This window comes from Dasypus novemcinctus, chromosome 8 (genome assembly GCF_030445035.2).
Source record: "Dasypus novemcinctus isolate mDasNov1 chromosome 8, mDasNov1.1.hap2, whole genome shotgun sequence".
In the NCBI taxonomy this organism is placed as follows: domain Eukaryota; kingdom Metazoa; phylum Chordata; class Mammalia; order Cingulata; family Dasypodidae; genus Dasypus; species Dasypus novemcinctus.
In genome coordinates, this window is record NC_080680.1 from 117,193,427 (window position 1) to 117,201,807 (window position 8,381).

General features: G+C 37.2%; 1 pseudogene; it reads left to right on the forward strand.

Moving 5' to 3' along the window:
- The first annotated feature begins 4,794 nt into the window (after positions 1-4,794).
- Positions 4,795-6,833, forward strand: LOC101411115 (60 kDa heat shock protein, mitochondrial-like; annotated as a pseudogene).
- Positions 6,834-8,381: the final 1,548 nt, after the last annotated feature.

Below are 8,381 nucleotides of genomic sequence, written 5' to 3' on the forward strand. Positions count from 1 at the left end.
AATATTATTTAAAGTTTTTTTCACCATATAAAATGCATTATTAAGGTGATGATTGGAGTTACATTGACTCTATATATATATTTAGGAAATATTGACTATTAATAATATTAAGTTTTCCTGTTCACAAAAATCTGGATATTAATTTAAATTTTCTTTAATTCATGTCAATAAATGTTAATAATTTATGCTGTAAAGGTTTGGCACCTCTTTTATTAGATTTATTTGCAGGTACCTGTTTTAGTTTGCCAAAGGGCTGCTGATGCAAAGTACCAAAACTATGTTGGCTTTTATAAAGGAGGTTTATTTTGGGGTAAAATCTTAAAGTTCCAAGGCTGTGAAAAGTCCAAATAAGGGTACCATAAGAGGTGCTTTCTCACCAAAGTCTGCTACTGTTGTCCGGACATGTAGCAAAACAAGAAGGCTGCTGATCTCTGCTGAGGTCTCAGCCATCTCCTTTGGGAACATTGTTTCCTCTTGAGCTGTTCTGTGGGCCCAGCCTCTTTGGGCCTCTTGCAGGCTTCTGCTTTCCTGCAGTCCTCTCTCTTACATTGCAGAATCAAATATGCTGGCTCCCTTATCTTCCGTATCTTTCCCTTTGTGTTTCCATTTACACAAGAGCCAGCAAGGGGGCAGAGACTCAACTTGAGTCCCACCTCATGACTTAGTCCAATCAAATGCCCCAAAGGGATCTTATCAAGTAATCTAATCAAAGGCCCCACAGCAGAATTTAAAGCAACCTAAGGGTGACACACACAGAGGAATAGATTAGTTTACAAACATAATCTTTCTCCTTTTGGGATTCATAAATAATCTCAAACTGCCACAGTACCTTGGATATTTAAATTGCTATTTTAAATGTAATATTTTGAAAATTAAATGTCATGTTTCCATGCTGGAGTATGAACTAACAACTGACTTGTGTGTATTAATGATAAGTAAGATAAACATTTACAACTTCCATTCTTTTGATTTTCTGTGAGTAACAGAAGTTTTGTTCTCTGATTCTGAAGTTACTAAATTGTTTCTCCTGTCTTTTAGTGCTCTCTTGGGTTTCCACTATAATGTTGAATGGAAGTGATGATTGCAGGCATCATGCTATCTTTATTGTTTAGGATTTAGAAAAGGGGTTGCTTTTAATGTTTATCAAAAGATTTAAGTTATATTATAGTTTTGTTTTAAAAAATCCCTAAGCAAAGTGACGACTTGTTTGTACTCAATGAATGTAGACCATATATTACTTATGATTCCTAGAAATTTGATATTGCTTTATAGTTTAGTAAGGACAGATTATTGTAGTTGTTCCTTTCATCCTTACAAATGAAATGCCTTTGAAGGTATAGTATTCTACATCTGTTGTTTGACCATTGTTCATAAAAAATATTTTTTATTTTTTATATCAATGTTACAAGTTACTTTGTTTACAGAAGATAATAACTACAATAACAATAAATCTACTTTGGTCTGTGGTTATACTCCCCCTTTAATTTTGTTCTTTCCTCAGTCTTGAAGGATTTGAGATGATGTTTGCTCTAACTGTTGCAGGTTGAGAGGGGACTTAGATATTATAGGTCAGAGAAAAGGAATTGTTTTGTTTGCAGTTGAAGATACTCCTGTTTTTGGGATGGAACTTGTCTATCATCATTATCATTTTGTTAGTTATCCAGGGCAAGTCCAAAGAACTGGAGAGTAGGAGTTGGTCACAACTGTGCTGGGTTTCACAAGGCTCAACTGGCATATGAACAAGCTGAAGATTTGTCTCTGAGAAATATATTTACCAGGTATATTGCAAATTATGGGTTCACAAAAAAGGAGTAGAAGAATCATGATGAGGAGAATTATAACTGAGTATAATTATATTATATTGGGGGAATGGATTTTCATATATTCCCAAATAGGCTGTAGAGAGGGTATTGATTTCGTGAGGCTGGGTGACTTGCCTGTGGTGTCAGGATGTCCCTAGAGCCCTAGTGAGCACTTTTGTTTGGAGTTTTGTTTACTGTGGCAGTTTGTGAAATCTGCCTGAGATCTGTTTAAGTCCAGAATGACCTCTCCACTCACTTTGAAATCTCTTAACCATAAAAACTCTGTTTTATTTCATATTTCCCCCTTTTGGTCAAGGTCTTTTTCCAAATGCATCACTGATTAATGCTTGGACCATAGTTTTTAATTGGACTTTCAAATCCTTTTTGTCTTTACAAAAATTTTTTAAGCTTGATTTAATAATTAGACATGCTAAACTTGTCCACTTCATTGGTGAATTTGACAGATGTTTAGTAGTTTTGTCCATTGCTATGTTATGTATTTTGAATTTATATTTAGGTTCACTCAGATTTACAATTATTCTATCTTTGTAGTTAATTCTACTTTTTATGATTATATGTGAAACCCCTATTTCTGCTAAATTTTTTTTCAAATAGTGTTATAGCTATACTAGCCTTCTCTTATTTAATAATTACTTGGCATACCTTTTTTCTATTATTTAACTTTCAAATATTCATTTTCTCCCTGTTTTAGGTGCATAGTTTTAAATAGTGTATAATTTGATTTTTAAAATAATTGATTTCACAATTTGTGTTTTATAACAGAAGTTTATTCCATTTGATTTATTTCGATTATTAAAATATTGGGATTTTTTTAAAGATTTATTTTATTTATTTATTCCCCCCCTCTTGCTGTTGGTACTTGCTGTTTGCTCTTTGTGTCCATTTGCTGTGTGCTCTCTGTGTCTGCTTATCTTATCTTTAGGAGGTACCAGGTATGGAACCTGGGACCTCCCTTGTAGGAGAGAGGCACTCAATCTCTTGAGCCACCTGTTTTGTTGTATCTCTCATTGTCCTTCCCCTTGGTGTCTCCTTGTTGTATCATCTTGTTACGTTAGCTTACCATGCTTGCCCATTAGGCCAGCTGACTGTCTTGCTTGTCTTCTCCAGGAGGCACCAGGAACCAAACCTGGGATCTCCCTTGTGGTGGGTAGGCAGGAGCTCAATTGCTTGAGCCACATCTGCTTTCTTATATTGGGATTAATTTTGATTTTTTTTGTCAGTTTTCATTTTTTCCCTTATCTAGTATAGAAGATTGATACTTTCTTTGTATTTTAGGGTTATCCCAGTATGACAGTTTAATGCTGGGTGGGCCCCAGAAGATCATGTCCTTAGAGCTAATCCATTCTTGTGCATGGAACCTATTTTAGGTGGACTTTTTGATTAAATTACTTCAGTTACGGGCATTTGATTATATTGCAGTCCCCAGGATGGATCTTAAGCCCCTTATTGGGGTCCTTTTTAACAGAGGAATAAAAAGTTACAGATAAAAATAAAAACAAAAAGCTGCAAAGACAGAAAAGGAACCCAGAAGCTGAGAGAGAAGTCCCTGAGAGCCAGAAGCTGAAAGCAATGCCTGGAGGAGAGGGGAGAGACCAGCAGATGCCACCATATGCCTGATTGCTCACAGCTGAAGCTTGAGAAGAAAGCATCTCCTGATAATGCCTCCATGTGTCTGATTGCCCACAGCTGCAGCTCGGGGGAAAAAGGATCTCCTAATTATGTTTTGTTTTTTTTTAAATTTAATTTAATTTAATTTTTCTCTCACCTTCCCCTCCCTCCCCCAGCAGTTGTCTGCTCTCTGTGTCCATTTTGCTGCATGTTCTTCTGTGACTGCTTCTATCCTTATCAGCGGCACTGGGAATCTGTGTTTCTTTTTGTTGCATCATCTTGTTGCGTCAGCTCTCCATGTGTGCGGAGCCATTCCTGGGCAGGCTGCACTTTCTTTTGTTGTGGGTGGCTCTCCTTACAGGGCACATTTCTTGCATGTGGGGCTCCCCTATGTGGGGGACACCCCTGTGTGGCAGGGCACTCCTTGCACGCATCAGCACTGCGCATGGGCCAGCTCCACATCGGTCAAGGAGGCCCAGGGTTTGAACTGTGGACCTCCCATGTGGTAGGCGGGTGCCCTAACCACTGGGCCAAGTCTGCTTTCCTCCTAATTATGTTTTGGTTTGCACACTTTCCTAGCCTTGGAACAGTAAGCTTAAAAGTTAATAAATCTCCAACCCATTTCTGACATATTGCCTTGGCAGCCTGTAGCAAACTATAATACCCAGTCATATATAACTGAACAATCATGTGATCATGTTTTTACCTTTACAATACAAGGCTTTTAGAAGGCTACACTTTAGTTTATCATGCTCTCAAGACTTTGTGCTCTTCACAGATATTTAGTTCTGTCATTTATTACAACCTCATGGATTAGCCCTGATCATCTGGATCTCTGGATGAGGACGTCTTCCCATTAAACAATTGCAGGTGCTGGCTGTCAGCGTGTAAAAGTGCACTTGAGAGGCCAAGGGATTCACAACGAGAGAAAAAGGGATTCTAGAGGACCAGAGTTTAGCAGTAACATTATCCACTATATAGTCTTGGCTATTTTTGGTCCATTGCATTCCATATAAAATCAGAATCACCTTGTCAAGTGTCAGAAACTCCTGTTGGTTTTTTTTTTTTTTTGATTAAGAAATTTTCTCCTTTTTATTAGGAAAAATTTTTGATTTACAGAGCACTCAAGCATAAAATACAGGATTTCTATATATCATTCTATTATTACCACCTTACACTGGTGTAGAACTTTTGTTACAATTGATGTTAGTACATTTTTATTTTTTTGTTTTTCAATCTTTTTTTTTTAGTGATACATAGATCATACAAAATGTTATATTAAAAATATATTACAGAGCATGGCCCGGGAACTAGCCTAGCTAGCTGCAGAGGGCTGAACCCACAGACCTCACCCTTGGGGGAAATGCTTTGATTACCTGCAGTCCTTCACCAGATGAGGTCAGTGTCCAGGGCATCGGCTCCTCATCTTATTTGGGCTTATGCCAAAGATGTGAAACTTGGTGACGATGCCCAAGCCTTAATGCTTCAAGCTGTAGACCTTTTAGCTAATGCTATGGCTGTTACTATGGGGCCAAAGGGAAGAACGGTGATTATTGAACAGAGTTGGGGATGTCCCAAAGTAACAAAAGATGGTGTGACTGTTGCAAAATCAATTGATTTGAAGGATAAATATAAAAATATTGGAGCTAAACTTGTTCAGGATGTTGCCAATAACACAAAGAAGCAGCTGGGGATGGCACCACCACTGCTACTGTACTGGCACACTTTATTGCTAAGGAAGGCTTTGAGAAGATCAGCAAAGGTGCTAATACAGTGGAAATCAGGAGAGGTGTGATGTTAGCTGTTGATGCTGTAATTGCTGAACTTAAGAAGCAGTCTAAACTTGTGACAACCCCTGAAGATATTGCTCAGGTTGCTATAATTTCTGCAAATGGAGACAAAGAAATTGGTAACATCATTTCTGATGCAATGAAAAAGGTTGGAAGAAAAGGTGCCATCACAATAAAGACTGGAAAAACATTGAATGATGAATTAGAAATCATTGAACTATGGTGGCTGCTGGGTGCGGGGAATGGGAGGAAGAGATGAGATGGGGAGGCGTTTTCGGGACTTGGAGTTGTCCTGGGTGGTGCTTCACGGACAATTACGGGACATTGTAGATCCCCCCAGGGCCCACTGGATGGAACGTGGGAGAATGTGGGCTATGATGTGGACCATTAACTATGAGGTGCAGCGATGCCCAGAGATGTACTTACCAAATGCAATAGATGTGTCATGATGATGGGAGTGTTGCTGTGGGGGGAGTGGGGGGTGGGGGCGGTGGGGTTGAATGGGACTTCATATTTTTTGAATGTAATATTTTTTAAAAAATGAATTAAAAAAAAGAGAAATCATTGAAGGCATGAAGTTTGATCGGGTTTATATTTCTCCATACTTTATTAATACAGCAAAAGATCAGAAATGCGAATTCCAGGATGCCTATGTTCTGAGTGAAAAGGAAATTTCTAGTGTCCAATCCATTGTACCTGCTCTTGAAATTGCCAATGCTCACTGTAAGTCCTTACAGGGGATAACTGCTGAAGATGTTGATGGAGAAGCTCTAAGTACACTTGTTTTGAATTGGCTGAAAGTTGGTCTTCAGGTTGTAGCAGTCAAAGCTCCAGGTTTTGGTGACAATAGAAAGAACCAGCTTAAAGACATGGCTATTGTTACAGGTGGTGCAGTGTTTGGAGAAGAGTGGTTGAATCGAAACCTTGAAGATGTTCAGCCTCATGATTTGGGAAAAGTTGGAGAAGTCATTGTGATCAAAGATGATGCCATGCTCTTGAAAGGAAAAGGTGATAGGGCTCAAATTGAAAAACGTACTTAAGAAATCACCGAGCATTTGGATATCACAACAGTGAATATGAAAAGGAAAAACTGAGTGAACTTTTAGATGGAGTAGCTGTGCTGAAGGTTGGTGGAACAAGTGATGTGGAAGTGAATGAAAAGAAAGACAGAGTTACAGATGCACTCAATACTACACGAGCTGCTGTTGAAGAAGGCATTGTTCTGGGCGGTAGTTGTGCTCTGCTTCGATGCATTCCCGCCTTGGATGCACTAACTCCAACTAATAAAGATAAAAATATTGGTATAGAAATTATTAAAAGAACATTCAAAATTCCTGCAATGACCATTGCAAGGAATGCAGGTGTTGAAGGATCATTGGTAGTTGAGAAAATTATGCAGAGTTTCTCAGAAGTTGGTTATGGTGCTATACTTGGAGATTTTGTGAATATGGTAGAAAAAGGAATCATTGACCCAACTAAGGTTGTAAGAACTGCTTTATTGGATGCTGCTGGGGTGGCACCTCTGTTAACCACAGCAGAAGTCGTAGTCACAGAAATTCCTAAAGAGAAGGATGGTGGAATGGGTGGTGATATGGGAGGTAGCATGTTCTAATTCCTAGAATAGTGCTTTACCATTATTAATGAACTGTGATGAGAAGCTCAAGGCAGTGTTTTTCACCAATAGCTTGAAGTCATTTAAAGAAAAATGACAGAAGAGGTCTGGTTGATGTCAGAAAATCACTATAATCATCATTTACTGGTTTCAGTTGACAATATAATGGTTTACTGCTGTCATTGTCCATGCCTACAGATAATTTATTTTGTATTTTTGAATAAAAAGATACTTGTATATTCCTGGTACTGGGTACAAGAGTCATGTACCTGTGTACTGCTTTCAAATTAAATCACTGAGGCATTTTTACTGGATTCTGTTAAAATCAGGATTTTAGTGCTTGCCATCACTAGATAAGAAGTTAAGAAGCAGCCTTTCTGTGGAGAGTAAGAATAATTGTATACAAAGTAGAGAAATATCCAATTATGTGATAAACTATTGTGTGATAAAAATGGTTTAAAGTTAAAAAATATATGTTATGTTATAATATTAATATAATATAATATAATATAATATAATATAATATAATATAATATAATATAATATAATATAATATAATATAATATAATATAATATAATATATCCCACTCCCCACACCCCCCACTCCTCTCACATCAACAACTTCTTTCATCAGTGTGGTACATTCATTGCATTTGATGAATACATTTTGGAGCACTGATACACCACATGGACTATAGTTTACGTTGTAGTTTACACTCTCCCAGTCCATTCAGTGGGTTATGCAGGATATATAATGTCCTGCATCTGTCCCTGAAATATCATTCAGGACAACTCCAAGTCCCAAAAATGCCCCCATATCACACCTCATTTTCCCTCTCCCGGCCTTCAGCAACTCCCATGGCCACTGTGTCCACATCTATGATATAATTTTATTGCAAAGCCTTGAGTCTATAGACCAGTGTTGGAAGCAATATTTTAAAAATACTGAATCTTCTCATCCATGAAAATATTTTTGTATTATTTAGGTAGCATTTAATGCCTCATAATAAAGTGTTATAATTTCACCCAAAGACATCTTGTACATTTGATATATTCCTAAGATTTTGATATTTTCATTCCATTGTAAATAACCCACATTTAAAAATATTAAGTTTTCTATCTATTTGGTGCTTGTTTATAGAGATACAATTTAGTTTTAATGTTGATTTTGATCCAACAGACTTGCTACACACTTTTATTAATTTGAATACCTTGCCGGAAGGTGGTTTCAGATTTTCTTTCTACACAGTTCTACCACCTGAGAATTACAGTTTTTCCCACTTCTTTTCAGGTTGTATAGTTTTTTTTTTTTTAATTTCTTTTTTTTTTTTTTTGCCTCTTCCACTGCCTAGAACCTTCAGAACAATGTTGAATAGAATTGACAATAGGAGACATTTTTGTCTCCCAAGTTTACAGGAAAGTTTTCATCCTATTGCTGTCAAGTGTAATGTTTACTCAGGTTTTCTAAACATCCATTATCAGTTAAGATAATACATACTCTTCAATTTTAGTGTTATGAATAAGGTTGCATTTTAGGATTGTCATAAA